This window comes from Amphibalanus amphitrite, unplaced genomic scaffold, assembly GCF_019059575.1.
Source record: "Amphibalanus amphitrite isolate SeventyFive unplaced genomic scaffold, NRLGWU_Aamphi_draft 000033F_arrow, whole genome shotgun sequence".
NCBI classification, from domain to species: domain Eukaryota; kingdom Metazoa; phylum Arthropoda; class Thecostraca; order Balanomorpha; family Balanidae; genus Amphibalanus; species Amphibalanus amphitrite.
In genome coordinates, this window is record NW_024881529.1 from 1,349,229 (window position 1) to 1,368,815 (window position 19,587).

The 19,587-nt window shown below is 49.2% G+C and overlaps 1 protein-coding gene across 1 annotated transcript in view; it reads left to right on the forward strand.

Moving 5' to 3' along the window:
• Positions 1 to 793: 793 nt before the first annotated feature.
• The window catches only part of LOC122369298 (cardioacceleratory peptide receptor-like), a 61,174-nt gene continuing 42,380 nt past the window's right edge, over positions 794 to 19,587 (forward strand). The window contains exon 1 of the mRNA XM_043343948.1: positions 794 to 841. The gene's annotated coding sequence lies outside the window, so the exon portion shown is untranslated. The remainder of the gene's footprint in view (positions 842 to 19,587) is intronic.

Sequence of the window (19,587 nt, forward strand, 5' to 3'; positions counted from 1 at the left end):
AGTTGTGCTACCATTGTCTTTACCAGTGTGTTACCAGTGTGTTTTTATATAAATCGGTCTTGATTTGAACTTCCTCAAGTTCTGAACTTCCTGAAGTTCCTCAAATACTGATGTAGATTTTAATGTTGCAGCCCGAAATTCTGCGGATGGAAATTTTTGGCGCTGCTCACATAGCGTGTAGCGCAACTCATCAGTCTTACTTGGATTGATGGGGCGTTTGGAGCAAAATATTCAGAAAATGTTTTGGTATATTATGAATGTCAAAGCAGCCATTTGTTATTATTGATGATCGAATTACATCAAATACTAACGTTTGTTAGGATCGTACCGACTCATTTTGTAAATGAGTAGGTAAGCAATTGTAAGTGCAAGTGAGCCCTTTCCACTTTTTATAGAAATAAAATTGATAATGACTCGCTTGCATGTGTTGTCACTGGCTATGAATATTTGCATTCATATCCCGAACTGATTTGAGATCGTTTCGTCTAACGATTGCACTTTTCTGTCACAAATGAGGTACCTGCCTATGCTCCAGTTACACATCCTATTGCGGAGCCGGGAATAGCTTGATTTGGGGCTCGAATAGAGGGAGCGGAGGATGGCCAGCACGAGGAGGGAGGGAGGGGCAGAGGGGTGGGAGGAGACCCGAGTCGTGGCGCGGTTGACGACCCGGGTCCAGGGGGAGGGGACCGGGCTTCGGCCGAGGCGAGATAAGACACGCACAGTACACAGGCCGCAAAACAGGTCGGGCAGTCCAAGGCGCGCGCTCAGAGGCGGCGGACAGTGCGGAAGGGTGGAAACGAAGCGACAGGCTGTGGAAAACGAGCGTGCGGTCGCAGAGGTGACGGACAAAGCGAGAGAGTGGGAATCGAGCGTCGAGCTAAGCGCTGTAAAACAAGCGAGCAGGAAAAGTAGACAAGGCCGGGAGACAGGTTTGTGGAGCGACAGAGTACCTGGTGCTCAGCAGAGGGGGACCAAGGGAGACGGACATGGCCGGTAAGTCAGGCTAGCGTGCTAGCGATACTAGTCATATAAGGAGCCTGCTGCCTGCATGGCTGACTCGCCGAAAAGTCAAGCGAATGGATTATGCTGATGCTGTGAACGAATCAATACCAGTGGGATAGACCGTTGTGCAGAGACCACATGGCAGATGTGTGTGTCCAGAGTCATTGATAGTGAACAACTGATACAATACCACCCGCTCCATCTGGGTATGAATGTATATACCGGCTCGTCGTCTATGTCACAGACCACAGTAACACAGAGCGGAGAACCAACATTTCTGAACCATGTTGACCCAGTTAAATTTGCTGTTCGTCAGGTACGACAGAACCGTACCGACGCTGCTTATACACATGGCTGAATCGTGTGGGCCCATTAATGCGCCTGGTATGCCTGACCCATACCGGTGCAGAGCAGCAACAATCAACATGCATGAACCATGTAGACCCAGTTAAATTCACTGTTCGTCAGGTACACGGGCTCATTTGGCGACCGGTCTGACCCAAATCGCAGTAAAACTCGCTGTACGTCAGATATGCCTGAACCATATCGACGCAGCGCCAAGCCACACATGCCTGAACTATGTGGGCTCATTTATGCGCCGGGTACGCTTGCACCGTATCGGTGCGGCAATGCAACATGCCTGATTCATGTTGACGAGTAAAACTCGCTGTTCGTCAGATATGCCTGAACCATATCGACGCAGCTTCAAGCCACACATGCCTGAACCATGTGGGCTCATTTATGCGCCGGGTACGACTGCACCGTATCGGTGCGGCAATTCAACATGCATGAATCATGTTGACACAGTAAATCTCGCTGTTCGTCAGGTATGCCTGAACCATATCGACGCAGCGCCAAGCCACACATGCCGGAACCATGTGGGCTCATTTATGCGCCGGTTCCGCCTGCACCGTATCGGTGCGGCAATGCAACATGCCGGATTCATGTTGACAGAGTAAAAGTCGCTGTTCGTCAGATATGCCTGAACCGTATCGACGCAGCGCCAAGTCACACATGCCTGAACCATGTGGGTTCATTTATGCGTCGGGTACGACTGCACCGTATCGGTGCGGCAATGCAACATGCATGAATCATGTTGACACAGTAAAACTCGCTGTTCGTCAGATATGCCTGAACCATATCGACGCAGCGCCAAGCCACACATGCCTGAACCATGTGGGCTCATTTATGCGCCGGTTACGCCTGCACCGTATCGGTGCGGCAATGCAACATGCATGAATCATGTTGACAGAGTAAAAGTCGCTGTTCGTCAGATATGCCTGAACCGTATCGACGCAGCGCCAAGTCACACATGCCTGAACCATGTGGGTTCATTTATGCGTCGGGTACGACTGCACCGTATTGGTGCGGCAATGCAACATGCATGAATCATGTTGACACAGTAAAACTCGCTGTTCGTCAGATATGCCTGAACCATATCGACGCAGCGCCAAGCCACACATGCCTGAACCATGGGGGCTCATTTATGCGCCGGGTACGCCTGCACCGTATCTGTGCGGCAATTCAACATGCATGAATCATGTTGACACTGTAAAACTCGCTGTTCGTCAAATATACCTGAACCATACCGATGCAGCGCCAAGCCACACATGCCTGAACCATGTGGGCTCATTATGCACCGGGTACGCCTGCACCGTATCGGTGCGGCAATGCAACATGCATGAATCATGTTGACACATTAAAACTCGCTGTTCGTCAGATATGCCTGAACCATATCGACGCAGCGCCAAGCCACACATGTCTGAACCATGTGGGCTCATTCATGCGCCGGGTACGACTGCACCGTATCGGTGCGGCAATGCAACATGCATGAATCATGTTGACACAGTAAAACTCGCTGTTCGTCAGATATGCCTGAACCGTATCGAAGCAGCGCCAAGCCACACATGCCTGAACCATGTCGGCTCATTTATGCGCCGGGTACGCCTGCACCGTATCGGTGCGGCAATTCAACATGCATGAATCATGTTGACACTGTAAAACTCGCTGTTCGTCAGATATGCCTGAACCATATCGATGCAGCGCCAAGCCACACATGCCTGAACCATGTGGGCTCATCTATGCGCCGGGTACGCCTGCACCGTATCGGTGCGGCAATGCAACATGCATGAATCATGTTGAGACAGTAAAACTCGCTGTTCGTCAGATATGCCTGAACAATATCGACGCAGCGCCAAGCCACACATGCCTGAACCATGTGGGCTCATCTATGCGCCGGGTACGCCGGCACCGTATCGGTGCGGCAATTCCACATGCATGAATCATGTTGACACAGTAAAACTCGCTGTTCGTCGGGTATGCCTGAACCATATCGACGCAGCTCCAAGCCACACATGCCTGAACCATGTGGGCTCATTTATGCGCCGGGTACGCCTGCAGCGTATCGGTGCGGCAATGCAACATGCCTGATTCATGTTGACAGAGTAAAAGTCGCTGTTCGTCAGATATGCCTGAACCATATCGACGCAGTGCCAAGTCACACATGCCTGAACCATGTGGGTATGTATGTATGTATGTATTTACGATCATGGGCGATCCACACATGGCGTGTCGATTACTGCCCACTCATCTATGCGCCCGGTACGCCTGAACCGTACCGATGCGGCGATTCAACATGCATGAATCATGTTGTCAGTTAAATTCGCTGTTCGTCAGGTATGCCTAAACCATATCGACGCGGCGCCTCACCTGACTTAGATGGAGCCAATGACGCTATTCGTTGGGTGCCGGGTGACGTCACCAGGACAAATGCACACATCAAAGCATTGTCGCTGTGATGGCCGCCGGGGAGTGCCAGCTGTACTTCCGCGGACGGGGCTCCCCCACCCATTCCGCTGTGCGCGCCCACCGGTCGGGCGGCCAACACTCGGCCGTCAGGAGTAATAGGGCCGTTACGTCACGTCGTGACACCGCCGCCGGGCGTCGCGGCGTGTAAAACCACCGCCAGCTCACGAGGGGGAGGGGAAGGCGCGGGAGGGACGCAGGGGTCACCTCTGTGGGGCCAAGTGGTTGACCTTTTGTCCGATAACACTGGGGAGAGACCCACGACTCCAGCAGTCGGTCGGGAGCTATTTGCACAGGATAACCCCTCACGCAGTCAGGGAGGACAATGGACGCAGCGTCCATTTAAGCGCCCGGAAGGCCTGACCCATATCGGCGTGAGGAAGCGATTGATCACGCATGAACCATGTTGACCCAGTTCAATCACTGTTCGTCGGATATGACTGAACCGTACCGACACGGCTTACAAGCCACACACGCCCGAATCACGTGAGCTCATTTGTGCGCCGGCAGTCTGCCTGACCCATATCGGCGTGAGAAATTGATCTATCAAACATGCATGACCCACTTTGACCCAGTTAAATTTGCTACTCGTCAGGTATGCCTGAACCGTACCCCGATATGCCTGAACCTTATCGGCGTGAAGAATCGATTGGCCAAATATGCATGAATCATGTTCACCCAGTTAGAATTCGCTATTCGTCAGGTATGCCTGAACCGTACCGACGCGGCTATAAGACACACGCGCTTGAATTACGTGGGCTCATTCATGCAACCGGTATGCCTGAAACATATCGGCGTGAGGCCACATCGACGCGGCTCCCAGCCACACATGCCTGAATCATGTGGGCTCATCTATGTGCCCGGTATTCTGACACGTATCGGCGCGGCAATGCAACATGCATGAATCATGTTGACACAGCTAAATTCGTTGTTCGTCAAGTATGCCTGAACTATATCTACGTGGCTCCCAGCCACACACGCCCGAGTCATGTGGGCTTCCCTACACCGGTTCTCTGATCCGTATCGGTACGGAAATTCAGCATGCATGATCATGTTGACACAGCTAAATTCGTTGTTCGTCAGGCATGCCTGAACCATATCTACGTGGCTCCCAGCCACACACGCTTGAATCATGTGGGCTCACATACGCCGTTTCTTTGACCCGTATCGATGAGGCGATTCAACATGCATGAATCATGTCGACAGTTAAATCCGTCGTGCGTCAGGTACGTCTAAACCATATCGACGCAGCTCCCAACCAAACATGCCTGAATCATGCGGGCCCATTTATGCGCCGGGTATTCTAACACGCATTGGTGTGGCGATTCAACATGCATGAATCATGTTGACACAGTTAAATCCGTTGTGCGTCAGGTATGCATGAACCATATCGACGCAGCCCCCAGCCACACATGCCTGAAACATGTGGGCTCATTTAGGCGCCCGGTACGCCTGACCAGTAGCGGTGCGGCAATTCAACATGCACGAATCATGTTGACAGTTAAATGCGTTGTTCGTCGTGATGCCCGAATCATATCTACGCGGCCCTCAGCCAAAAATGCCTGAATCATGTGGGCGGCTGGATTACGCGCCCGGTTCTCTGACCCGTATCGGTCAGGCGATTCAACATGCATGAACCATGTTGACCGTTAAATTAGCTGTTCGTAAAGTATGCATGAACCATATCGACGCGGCTCCAAGCCACACATGCCTGAACCATCTGGGCTCATCTACGCGTCCGGTATTCTGACACGTATTGGTGCGGCAATTCAACATGCCTGAAGCATGTTGACACAGTAAACCTCGCTGTTCGCCAGGTATGTCTGAACCGTATCGACGTATCGACGCAGCACCAAGCCACACATGCGTGCACCATGTGGGCTCATTTATGCGCCAGTTACGCCTGAACCGTATCGGGGAGGCAATTCAACATGCCTGAACCATGTTGATCCATTAAAAACTCGCTGTTCGTCAAATATGCGTGAACCATATCGAAGCAGCACCAAGCCACAAATGTGTGAACCATGTGGGCTCATTTATGCGCCAGTTACGCCTGAACCGTATCGGGGAGGCAATTCAACATGCCTGAACCATGCTGATCATTAAAAACTCGCTGCTCGTCAGGTATGCGTGAACCACATCGACGCAGCACCAAGCCACAAATGTGTGAACCATGTGGGCTCATTTATGCGCCCGGTACGCCAGAACCGTATCGGTGAGGCACTTCCACATGCCTGAACCATGTTGACCCATTAAAAATTTATGGAACAATGGCAATTATAAGCGGTAGCGAATAAGGAGATGGGCAAACCATTAACCAATGCTGTGTGCATAAAACTGCGGCCGCTCAGCGCGGCCATCGTCGAACAGGCGCACATAGACGCTTGGCGGCTCCGCGTCGACTTTAGACGCTTGGCTCCGCGCCGACTTGGACTTTGCCGTCGCTGGGGAATAACACACCCTAAGGACACCTGGCGACCCTGTTTTGCACCAGGCACCAGGCCACCAGCAGCATGACGTCCGCTGGTCCATGCATATCGCCAGCAGCACGGCTTCGGATGGTGTCAATAAAAAGGACGCAATGGCGGTGCCAGGCAAACATGTCAATTTCAAATATCGCCGTCTAGCGTTCGTCAAACGCGAAAGTGGATATGAGGGTGGTCTATGGCCACGGTGGTGCTATTGGTTCTGGACGGCCGTTGCGGTAATAAAGCTACACCCCCAGAAAACCGACAAACAAGAGAGGGACCGTGGGACGGGCCCGTCCGTCCCGTAGTCGGACGTCGGACGGGGAGGAAAGTGAGGGAGAGAGGAGAGAGAGAGAGAGGAAATTGATAATGACTCGCTTGCATGTGTTGTCACTGGCTATGAATATTTGCATTCATATCCCGAACTGATTTGAGATCGTTTCGTCTAACGATTGCACTTTTCTGTCACAAATGAGGTACCTGCCTATGCTCCAGTTACACATCCTATTGCGGAGCCGGGAACCGTCGTTACAAGGCATCCCCCGCTTGATCTGGAACAGGTTATTTGGTGGAGGTGTGCCTGGCTATTAGAGAAACCTCTGATGACGAAACCAAGACTGCTGCTGGCAGAATCTATCTGGCCATCTCGGGATGACCTATCGCCGGATTCGGACACGACGATTCGTTGTATCGGAGCCGATGTACCCGATCGTCGAGCGATAACGTCCGAGCAACATGGCGTCCGATTCCTCTCAATCTTCATCAAACGCCAACAAATAAAACTGGTGTCTCTCGGGGCGAGGAGATGGGGCCGAGATTAGTCGGGTGGCCGGGTGGCCAGTCGGAAAATAGACCGGCCGCATCACAGCCGATGCTTACCGATCGGAAGGTCACAGTCACTGATTTGGTCAAACGTTGTTGCATTAGTTTGAGTCACTCGGTCCCGGGGCAATAAGGGGGGGGGGGACGAAACAACCAAGCATCACAGAATTTTGGCCCCGCGACGTCAGTGCGTCTCTCTCTCTCTCTCCCTCTCTCTCTCTCTCTCTCTCTCTCTCTCTCTCTCTCTCTCAATCTCTCTCTCTCTCTCTCTCTCTCAATCTCTCTCTCTCTCTCTCTCTCTCTCTCTCTCTCTCTCTCTCTCTCTCTCTCTCTCTCTCTCTCTCTCTCTCTCTCTCTCTCTCTCTCTCTCTCTCTCAGTCTTGCTCTGTTTCTGTGAACCCGTTGTTGTGTTGTGCCTCCAAGTGTTCTCTGAAGCACTATTTGTTGTCGAGTCTCGCCTGATTGACTGGAAATGAGTCTCCTTTAGACTGACTGCACCAGCTGCCGTCCAGCCTGTTAACATCACGCCCTGGCTTGTTTGTTGATCGCCCACTCACTATCACGGCTCCGTGAACTGATTGGGACGCTCACAGCCGGTAGAGGCGAGCAATTGGTTTCGTGAGGGGAGCCAGACGTTGAACTGTCAGATAGAAGAAGTCGTGTGGAGAGTCTGTGAGCCAACTGTCAGTGGACAGTGAGTCAGTGGGCGACGCATAGCCCATGACTATTGACTCCTTGTCCATGAGCTGAGCCATAAGCTTCTGAGCCTGAGCCTTGAGCTTATCAGTCTGAGCCATGAGCTTATGAGCCAAACGTCAGTGGACTTACCGTCAGTGGGCCATCCGTCAGTGGGCCATGAGTCAGTGAGCCAAGCATCACTGAGCCAAGCGTATTGAGCCACATCTCCGTGAGCCAGACGGCCGTCACGGAGACAGGAGCTTGAGCCTAAGAGCCAGACGCTGGACGTGATTAAGCTAAATAAGCCGTTACTGATCAAATGGCCTGTCCATGAGCCAGTCAGGAAGCCAAATCGGCCGTTAGTGCGTTCTGCCGTGGCCGTTCTGGCGTTCTGCCTTGTCCGGTCTGCCACCGGCGACATTGAAGCCGTGTCCGGCCGACTGGCCGTTTTCACATTTTGTATTCAGCGTCTGACACTGGCGGCGTCGGCTGAGACTGACCGCTGCCGACGATCGTCTCTGCCGTCACCTTCACGACATCACCCTCTCCGCTGAGCGCGGCGACACAGCACCGATGGGCGTCGGTCCGCTGACTCCATTGTTGAGCCGTCTCTTCCGTCGAGCCCCGGCGTCACGTAGCCGTCGACCCGGTCTCCGGAACGGAGTGCGGCCTGCGGTGAGTAGCACCTGCTTCGTACGCTGCCGAGCGGTCCCCAACAGACGCACGCTGAATGCAAATTCGGCGGGATTTGCATCCACTCTAAACAAGCGGTTCAGTTTGTGAGCGACAGTTTAATGAAGTTTCGGCGCACCACTCGCTCTCATTAGTTGATAGGCAGTGGCCAGAGTGGGAAAGGGCCCTCAAATGCCTGACTGGTAAATAAATATATTTTGTTGACAAGCAACATAGACGTTGGGTTGGAAATTAACCCTATTCCTGGCGGGGGGGGGGGCCTCAGGAGCCCCCCCTGAGGTTTTTTGGTTATATCTCCCAAACGCGTTGAGCTAGGAAGCTCAAATTTTCTGACTTTTCCTAAAAGGCTTCTACGCAACATGTCTGAAAATTTTGAGTTGATCTGACCTCAGGTCAGGTCACCAGAGGCGGTTTGGTGACGCTACCTCAGAAAAGTTTGCAATCACGCAAGAGCTAGAGTTTTTGACCGATCAATTTCTTCTCTTCAGGGTTTAGTTAGGGTACCAGTATGTGCAATTTGTATATCTCGGAATTTTGATATCGGTGACCTAAGGTCAGGTCAATTTCGCGACCTCCCCATTATAAGTCAATGGGGGAAAAATCAACTCCCTGTTTTTACCACTAAAACGGGTCGGAATGGCCCCATATACCATACATGACTTCATATACGATCAACCTTCACTACCTTGAGGTCTGTTTTGCTGTTGGGCAGCTGTGAGGTCATGTGACGTCATCAAAGGTCACCAAAGGTTTTTGGCCAATAACTCCGTACAGGAACAAGATACAGACGCGTGGATGGTCTCATTGTGTTCAGCTCGTCAAGACGCATCGAATGATATACATGATGACCTCGAGGTCACGTGACCTGAGGTCAACCTTTGACCTTGACCTTTCGAGGTCAACATATATATCATTCGATGCGGATTGACGAGAGGATCACGATGATGCCCTTAGTTTGTTCCTATCTTGACTAATTGGAAAGTTATTCGAGAAAAACTCTCTCCATATCTAGCACCGCCATTTTGACTTTTTCGACCCCTGTGACGTCATCTTTGACCTGACCTGAAAATGACCTTAGTAAAAATTGTAGATCTTGACCGTACGTATCCGATGCCGTTTACCGCTTGTCGCTATCTTGCTTCGTTCTCGAGATCTCAGGGGGGGGGGCCGAATCGGCCCCCCCCGCCAGTTTCTTGTCCCGGCGGAGCCCGCCAGGAATAGGGTTAAGGTGAAGTTAGCCTTTGAACGAAGTTATGATGATGATGAAACGTGATTATTACAAAAATGAGCAAATTACTTGCGCCGTGTGTGATAAATCTTGAATGAATGTAGCTACTAAGTTCTTAATTACCATTTCCGTCTTCAATTGTGATTATAATTTACCCCACAGAAACATCATAATTGCACAGTCTGCACGTTTAGTCCTCATATCTCTTTAAATACGTAAGAATGTTTGTAGGGGAGAGCGGGGTCAAATATAACACGGGGCAATTGTAACAGTGCTAATAATTCATAAACTTACCAATAGAATGAGCTGATGTTAAGACCGAAAATGCGTTATTCTATACTGCCTTTCCCAACGGAGTATGAAGCGAAAGTGCCGGGTATGTCGATGGCTGTGCACAGTAATGTGTTTTTGAGTGCATTTTATAAATTTTTATACCGTTACCTTTGATTAGCTCATTCCCGCCATTGAAAAGATATCGACTTCAGACTTTGTGTAAGCGTTGGCAGGCTTGTTGTCCATAAATTGAAAGCATTAAATGCTGTACATGCAAAATCTTTATGCGCCAGTTTCGTCTAAAATATGTCAAGGCGCGACGGGGACAATTGTGACATTTTTGCAGGGGTCAAATGTAACAGGTTATAGGTCAGTGGCCATTATGTCAAAGTCGTCAAATTTTCAAGGGAGATGAAACATTGCTAGAATTAAGAGAACTGTAAGTTTTGTCGCAATCGGCAGCTTTTTACGTGATTTATTTGCGAAAAACCGAGGGAGAGGAGGTCCATCCAACCCCTGTATAAGTGCGAGGTTTTAAGCCTTTTTCCTGAGAAGAACCGTCTCTACCAAGTCTGGGAAGATGAACAAGTGTTCAATACTTTTGTTAAATGAAAGTTTTGGGAAAAAATTGTGTTGCTGTAGCCTGTAAATTAGCATGTTACAATTGTCCCCGGGTGGTGTTACTTTTGACCCTGTATCTGGGGGGAATTGTAACAGATGAATTGACTTTTTCGGACAACAATTTTGACCCAAAAAATAAGTTATTTCGGAAATGTTTTAACAACATTTTAAAGACAAAACATCATAGTTTCTAAAAATAAAAGAAAAAGTTTTATATCTGCAAACGTGTTTGCACCAGATGATAAAATGCAAAAAATGTTACAATTAACCCCGTTCTCCCCTACGCTATGCCGTAATCACACGTGTAGCAAATTTGAAACACTGCTAAGGCATGCATGAATTTTAGGACAAATTAATGGATAATCAAGCTCTATTATAATAATACCAGGCAATAAAATTACATCAGCTCTGGATATATGGATCGATACTGCAAATCCACGTAGATTCAATGACATAGAATAACAGTATTTTCGCCATCGCTGTAAAACACTGCATCCCTCTACTTTACCATTAGCCATTTTGCATTACTATATGAACTAGCCCTCGCCCGCACATGCCATTTTCCCATCCTAGAACGCACATGGGGGGTAGGGGGGGGGGGTTGCCACCCCCGCGCCATTTCGTTTCTGTTGGAGATAGAGCTTAGCTGTAAAGACCAAAAAGATTCTTTGGGAAAAGACAAATCCAATGATACCCAGTTTTACCTTCTCAGGTCAGTAATTGACCTTCCAGGTCAGGTCAAACTAAAAAATGTTGCTGTTTTGGGTCACCGTTGGATATCAAGTGCGCTGCTTAGCATATACCGATGACGATGCTGTTTTCTGGTGCCAAGCCAGCTAGAACCTCTTTGTCACACTACCCGACCAGATTTTTGCTGCTGAGGTCATTTCAGGTCAAATTAGGTCAAGGTCAATTATATGTGTTTGTATGTCTGTGTGTGTCTGTGTGCATACTGATGTGTGCACCGATTGCTTTTGTGTCCATATTACATGAAATCATGATCTGAGAAGCTTTTACCAAAAATGCAGTAAAAAACTTCACAAAAAATAAATTCAGCTTGCCTAAAACGCAATTATCCTAGATGACCTAGGTTGACCTTGACACTGACCTTGACACCTGTACATCGTCGAACAACATGTTCCATGATAGGTGGGAGGTAATACTGGCAAAAAAGGCCGAAATCAAGGTGTCAAAAGCTCACAAGGCCCATGGCAAACGCAAGATGTTGAGAATTGGCCATTTGGGTCATGACATGACCTGAAAAACAAGTTCATATCTCCGAAACCAAAAATCACAGAAACTTAAAATTTTCAGCGGACATCAAGAAAGGATAGAGGAGCAGCTATACGCAAAATCAGCCTTCTAGCTCTAAAAATGTTGAGTGCAGAGCAGAAAGACTACCTGAGGGGGTGGCAACCCCCCCCCCCCATGTGCGGGCGAGGGTTAAAGGGACCCTCCCACCTTAACATTAGTTTTGAGTTGAGATAGCCAAGTTTGCGGCCAGGCTCAGAAACCACCATTTATCCTGGTCGCAACCCCCGCAGCTTTATGGTGTTCAAGAAATTTCTTCCCTTTGCTTGCAGGGTGGGACCAGCGTGGTCCCTATCTCTTAACCATTACGGGAATCTGATGACGTCATCAGGCTTTCAAACGTCCGTTAAATGTTTGACTAAAACGTTTTGTAGCACGCGGTGGTGTATGCTGCTTTGCGCGCAACAAATGCCGCACTTTCAAATGAAGTCGCTAGGAACAGCGGAGATCCCAAAAAGTACACAAAACTAAAAGTCTAATATCTTGAAAACCGGTGAATATTTTTTCGATGAAATTTGGTGGATATTCGTTTTTGTTCTTTCTGAACCGAGCGACATCACTTTCATGCCAATTCATTAACTTTTTTCAAGGTGGGAGGGTCCCTTTAAGCGAGTGCACACTGCGCAGTGCACCCGAAATAGCACTGCTTTTTAACACATTGGGGAGAGGGACCCAAATTATACAGGGGAGGCTGATGATGCACCAAGACACCCAACCTATAACACTAGATGCCGGCAGCGCTCTTGCGTTGCCTTGGGCCAGAATTGGAGGAACGGTACTGAGGGCACACACCGGGCCAAACCACCGAAACCCAGACTGAGCGACTGAGCTTCTTGGACTGAACCTGAAACCAAATGAAACATCCCAAAAATGCTTCGAAGCACGTGAGATTGGTGCGGATATCTTCCTACAGTATGGTATGAATTAACTGCACGTGCATAGTTCATGTCCCAGGCACCCCAGTGCAGTCATTTTCATAACATCATGTAGCGTGTGTCTAGTTCTATCAGTGTACCGACTTTTGTGTCGCTAGATCGACGTTTCCCGGGATCAGAGGATCCCTAGTCAAAACCGTTATCCGCCCCCCGCACGCGCAGCTTGCACCCCTGGGATATTATCTCGCCGGAATGTTACGACTCAATGTATTCTTCTTATGACCTGCAAGTTTTGAACCAGTTAGAGCGGCCGTTTACCCTGCAGGCGTGGCAACGCACGAAGGGGTGCAATCGGCTTGCACGTACCTAGCTCATGCACCACAGAGTTTAGCTCAACCAAATGTGCACTATTTTGGAGGCCTTGCCTGAGACTACCATTGAACCGATTTTGAGGTTGATAGCTCAAAATTTCTTTGAGCCAGAGGACCTCACGTCAAAACGGTTTTCCGCCCCCAGCACGTGCAGCCTGCACTCCTCGCAGACGGTGACCCCCCTGGAAACTGGTTCAAGGTGTTACCGATGTGTCCCGCCAGTGTGGCTTTGTCCGTGACCTCGGGTTGACCTGTAGCCTTGACAAAAAATTTCGTGTCACCGAAACTTTGAAGCGGAATAGCATGTGCCACGAAGCACTGAGCGAACCGAGGCCAGTACCAAAAGTTAACCTCGCCGGAGACGTGTCGAACGGTCCCACTTTCGTCCCGATCGGTCCACCCATTTTGACTCCAGGTCCAAAAAGGCTTGGACAAACTCACATACTCACTCACATACTCACTCACATACTGACAAACAGGCTTGGCCGAACTTTTCTTCAGCGACCCACCAATGGGAATTTCCGGATGCAAAAGCATGCTATCGCATGCTTTTGATCCTCCAATTCTGGATAACTTAACATGGATCTAACAGGCACCTGAAAGCTTTAGAGCGATAAATCGGTTAGTCGAGTATTTTAGTGTTCCACGTTAAAAATATTTGGGCTATTTTTCCCAAAGCACAACAACATGCAGTTAGAAAAGCACAACCCGCGCACCGAGGGGGGGGCGGATGTCTGCCTCCATGAGGGTTTTCGTGAATAGTGGACAAACCGCGGCGCGTAACGCCGCGAACTTTGACATAACTACATATTCCTTCATCAATTTTACACATTGTGTGCAAGCTCGTGCTGGAAATTCATGCCACCCTGCCCTGATCCCGTTTGTTGAGAAGCTGAGAAGTGCGTCGGTGGAGGGCGGGAGGGTGTGGGGAGGGGGGGAGGAGGTCAGCCGTAATTTGCCGTCGGCGATTGGAGTTGACCCGGCCTGGGCGCCGGCCAAATGCACAACTACCACAGAGAGCCGCGTCGCCCCACTTTGACGACGGACCCTCTGATAAACGCAGACTTGTGGAAAGATGAGTAGCGATACATTCACTCAACGAGACACGACGCAGTGGCTCCTCTGAAAAGTATGCGGGCTAGTTTTCTCGTAACCCGAGAGCAGGCATTTCGGCGAGCGATCGCCAATTGTGAAAACGGCCGCCCGGCTAAAATAGACGTTTGCTGGGCATGTTTGATATCGACAATCTACGAATGCAATCAGAAAAATGGTATGGAATAAATGCATCATATGCACGGTCCATGTATCTGCATCTGTTTACAATCCATTCAGTCTGACACATGATGAAATGATGCCCTCGTCAATACGGAGCGTGGCGTCCTTCAAGGCAAAACATATGCGCGCTGGCTGATCCTTCAGACGGACCGGCATTGTCATGCCATATAGTTGTCATGGCGCAAAAACTGCCGGTCCAGTCGCGTGTCCTACCATGAGCCGGTGCCCGCATACAAACAGGCCGGCGGCCGACCTGGGCCGTATGCAGACACCGCTTTACACTTAGCCGGCGCATCGGCAGGCGGCGCACGTATCCAATCAGCCGGCCCAGTCGCCGATTGAGCTCGCCTGTTTCCGACACATGATGCCGATATCCGGCCAAATATTACACTGTTGCCACAGTCACCGATCCCCGGTAATATTTACCGAGTGCTGTGAATCGAGCGCGGCAGACTGCAGGCCCGGATGCCGCGGGTCGTTTCGCACTTCAGTGCTCCTCAGACGAATGCGTAGATATTAACTGCGGCGTAACGCGGATGGAAGCCACCTGACGACCGCGTTGGATGTTTGTGGGCGGTGTATGCTCTGTCGACTTGAAGTCTGGTTACGATCATACTTCTGACATTTATTGCCGAAAGGGCTGGGGTTGTTGGCAGCAGAAAATATCACTGCCTTTGAGGTGGGCCGCCGGTGTCGGCAGCTCAGTTAATATTGCTTCTAGATCCTCTGGAGTATGAAAATATGCTATTGGGATTCCCTTTTTATGCAATGTGATTACCCATCAAAAAGAAAAGCAAGAGTCGCTTCGAGTGTCTCAATGTCCACCAGGCCTGTGCTTTTGGAAATCGGAGATATCAGTGAGCAAATAAATACCCACTAGATCTTGTTTTGAGTTGTCAGTTGCTTGACTGTGGAAAACAAATAGAAGACGAGTGGCATATTGGAGCACCGAGCTCTGCGAGATCTGTCCCAGATCAAACCCACGAGTCGGTATGCATTATTGTATTCAGCCACCTGATTGCAAAGCTGGATACTCTTGCCTTCAGTCTGAAGCTAATCCGTTATTTGATTTTTGCGTTGGAAGGCTGATGTATTCCGAGAGACTGTTTCCGTTGCTCAACAAGTAGCCATCATTGGCTATGGAAGTCGTCGGGACGAGATGTTATTTATGCGTCAGCGCTCTCCGACAACCCATTTGTCACCGATCTGATTGTCTTCGGATGTCGAGCGGAGGCGTATGACAGTCTTGAATTTCACAGGTTTGTTGGTTCACTGACAATATAATGAAATCGTTGTTATGTACTTCCTACATATAACCTTATGCATATGAGCTTTCTCAGTTTTCGAGATAATCCATGGTTTGGCCATATACATACACCTTTGCCCACCAAAGCGAAGTTGGCTTAGACCCACACAGCGCGGGTTAAGATTGAGGCATTTACGTAAAATCGTATAAAGTCTATGGATTTAACACTGTCTGGACACCGACAGTGCTCGGGCTGAATTCAAATCGCTGTTAAACTCTATAGAAGTTTGCTACAGATGAGCCGGGCCATCTGCTTGATAGAACGGCATATAATGAATGTTATAACTGAATCCAATCTCCCCTAAACCAGTTTATACCACAGAAACTAGACGATGGCCAGTCGGCGCCGAATCCGGGCATGGAGGCCCGCTATTAGGCGACCCGATCCAATACGGCCAGCTTTCCAGTTGGGCGGAGTTTCACATGTTGTGCGCCCAACGGCAGCAACTGTTGGGGCGCAAACAACTGGCTGAAATACGCTGACGGCAGTCAGGCTGCAAAGAGCACTGTAAAAGAGACAATGGTAACAACAATGGGAAGGGATCTAATGGCTTACGCTAGCTTCACATACGGCCTCAATAGGATAGATTGCAGTTTTCCAATAGTGGTTTAATATATCTCCTGTAGGTTCTTTCGATATTTTGCTATCTGAAAATTGATGTTACAGTTTATCGGAGTCACTGCACTCTGTAACATCTTGTGACTTCAGTAACATTTATGTCGTATCCAAATTTGTAAGAGTTTTAATCATGTAGCATAAATGTATCCCATCTGGCGACATCGAATGACAAAAACAAATTATCAGTAGGAACTAGAAAGAAAAAGGTGATGTATTGCTGCATCAATGCCGTTTGCAATGGGAAGAGCGCTAAATAGATATTTAAAATAAAAGGAAATAACTCAACACATTCACACATGTTAACACGTATAGTGCACATGTTCGTAGTTTGACGTCTTAGTTCACAACAAATCCCTTCATTCAAGATGTTTTAAATTCTGCAACTTTATTTCAAACTTTCTGTGGCCTCGAGAAAACCTTTATGTTGCCGGTTTTTCATGCCAGCTAACGGCAATTCGAGTATGCAGAAAAAGCGCCTAGCATTTGCAGCCCTCAAGCGAAGCGCTTTCTAATAAGCGGCTGCGGTATCTCAGATCTATTACAGCTCAGATGAAACACATTTCATCGTCATCCTCGTTACCTGAAACGCACAATCAATCTGGTAATCAACAGCCGTTTTCACGACGGCTATCTGGTACACATTTGGTGCAGTGCAGATTTGGTGCAGATTTGGTCAAATCAGGTTCATTGTGTTTCTTAAAAGTTATCAGTTTGAGATGCTTATATACACCATTTTTCAAATAATGAGACATTATTTTCGATTAAAATACTGGAATAAGTTCACGATAAAAAATATTCGTTGTGAAAAAGATTTGGTGCAGGTTTAATCAAATTCGGTGCATTCGCCAGATAGCCCGTAGTGAAAACGGCTAATAGCAATTGCGCCGCCTCCTGCCGCGCTTCTAATCCACGTTCGGCCGGCGCGACCGGATGCTCTGTCTAGTGGAGCAGAGCTGGCTCTGCGGTCTGAGCAGCATGGCGTCAGCCCGGAGCTGCAGACCCGTGTCAGAGGTGTCAGAAGTGTCACCGGGGCCGCAGCCGGCCGGCAATAAATCCACAACCTATCTCCAAATGACTAGACGGATGACGTAGGGGCCGCGGCCGCTCCCGTCACGGTGGCTCAGGGCTTTCCGCTCCCTGCTCTGTCCTGCTCTTCGCAGCTCTATCTGCCACTCAATATAATGCTCTGTTACACATGTTATTTGATCTAGCCTGTCCGTCTTCGCTGTGACCGTCCATTCTTGCTCTAACCGTCCATCATCTCTTATTCGCTCTGACCATCTCTCCATTGCTCTACTCAAACTATCACTTCTCACCATTGCCAATGGCCATTGGCCATCCTCCCTCGTTCTACTATAGCTTTTGTCCCGCTCTACCCCACCCCAATTGTTTCACGTTGCTACCCTTCGCCTCACTGAGTCAGTTTCACTTCATAGCGGGCGCCTGTAGAACCCAGATGAGCACACTCGGGCACTGGTTTTGACATAACCTCCTAAGGTGTCGCGATTGATTTACTTTATTTTTATTCGTTGTAAAAGATGCATTCACTACATTCACTTTGATCTACCAATGCTCTTTACACCGAGATCATTGCTACCTGGCGTTTCGGCAGTTGGACAATGCTTATAAGAATGATGGAATTGATCTCTCTCTCTCTCTCTCTCTCTCTCTCTCTCTCTCTCTCTCTCTCTCTCTCTCTCTCTCTCTCTCTCTCTCTCTCTCTCTCTCTCTCTCTCTCTCTCTCTCTCTCTCTCTCTCTCTTTCTCTCTCTTTCTCTCTCCCTCTCTCTTTCTCTCTCTTTCTCTCTCTTTCTCTCTCTCTTTCTCTCTCCCCCCCTCTCTCTCTCTCTCTCTCTCTCTCTCTCTCTCTCTCTCTCTCTCTCTGCCACTGGACCCAGCTGTGACTTGTTAGCTCTGCACGGAATGGGATCGCCTCTCTGCAACACCGACACCGAATTCGACAGTATCGCGCCGCCGAAAATATATCGAATGAGACAGAGCCGCCAAAGGTTGAGCCGGTAGCAGACCAGAATTCCTAATTCGGACGCTGAGTTGCAGTGTCACTACAATGGCGCTCCGAGGCTCCGGACAGCCGATTCGGTCACCGTTCTCATGGTGTTTAGGGAAAACTCAGCACGAAATCGTTATATTAAAGAGTTCATCATCATATGTATTCGATTAGCGTTTAATGGATGGCAGAGTGGCACAGACTAGCAGAGAGAACGTTTGCTGACGCTGCGATTTCTTATCCAAACGTTGTCACGGTGGGCAGAGAAAACGGCTGCGGGGGCGCGCGAGGCGGTCGGCCGGAGAACTTTCGGTCTCGGTTTCGTTTGTCTCCGATCTCTGTGCAGACCATACTCTGCCCGGTGCGGACCTGTTGATCCCGCGTCTCGGTGAGACGGGGACCGATATACTGGTCTCGATGCGTATCTCCGTCGCGCTCGACGCGCGCCGTTCGTCAGCCGCGTCGGTTTGGTCCCGCTCGCGGTGCGTGCGTCGCGTCCGTCTGTGTCGGTGTGATAAGTGGGCGCCGTTGGCTCAACACGTTCGCGAGTCTCAGTCACCGCCGGCCGCCGCTGCCGATGCACGGCGGGTGGGACCACCGCGGTGGGAGCGGGCAGAACCGGCTCCTTCCGGCAGCAGTAGCACGTCAGGTCAGCCCGGCAGTCACCTGCTGCGTGTTGATTATCATTGTTTTTTATTTAAAGAGGTGTTGCATTATTTTTAACAATTTTGGAATATTTTGGGGGAGGGCGGGGGCTTCTATGTGGTACCGCACTTATGCAGGTACATTTGTTGGCTTTTGTTTTGAATTATGACTAAGAACTTCAATTTGACTGAAATTTTCCCTCTTCATGCGGAATCTTTGAACTTATGTCAAACCAGAAGACACGGTGAACGAGGTACCAAATGATTTTGTTTGATATTCTTGCTCTAATGTTTAATCTAGCGGCTCCTGTAATGGGCATTTCAATGAGCGCATAAACTCGCCATTATTCTTTTCACGTGCTGCTTGAGATAGTCTTCTGTGACCCTGAAAATGAACTACCTATTATTCCCGGTGCAGAAATGAATTCTTTCATATTTTCTCATTTACTTGTTACTTATAACGGTGATGCTACGTGACTGACCTGACCTCAGGAGAGCTTTAAAAATGATAAATGTATTATACAAGTTGTTTTTACCATAGAGATCTTATATACATATGTATATATGGTTTTTACTCGGGAGGTAA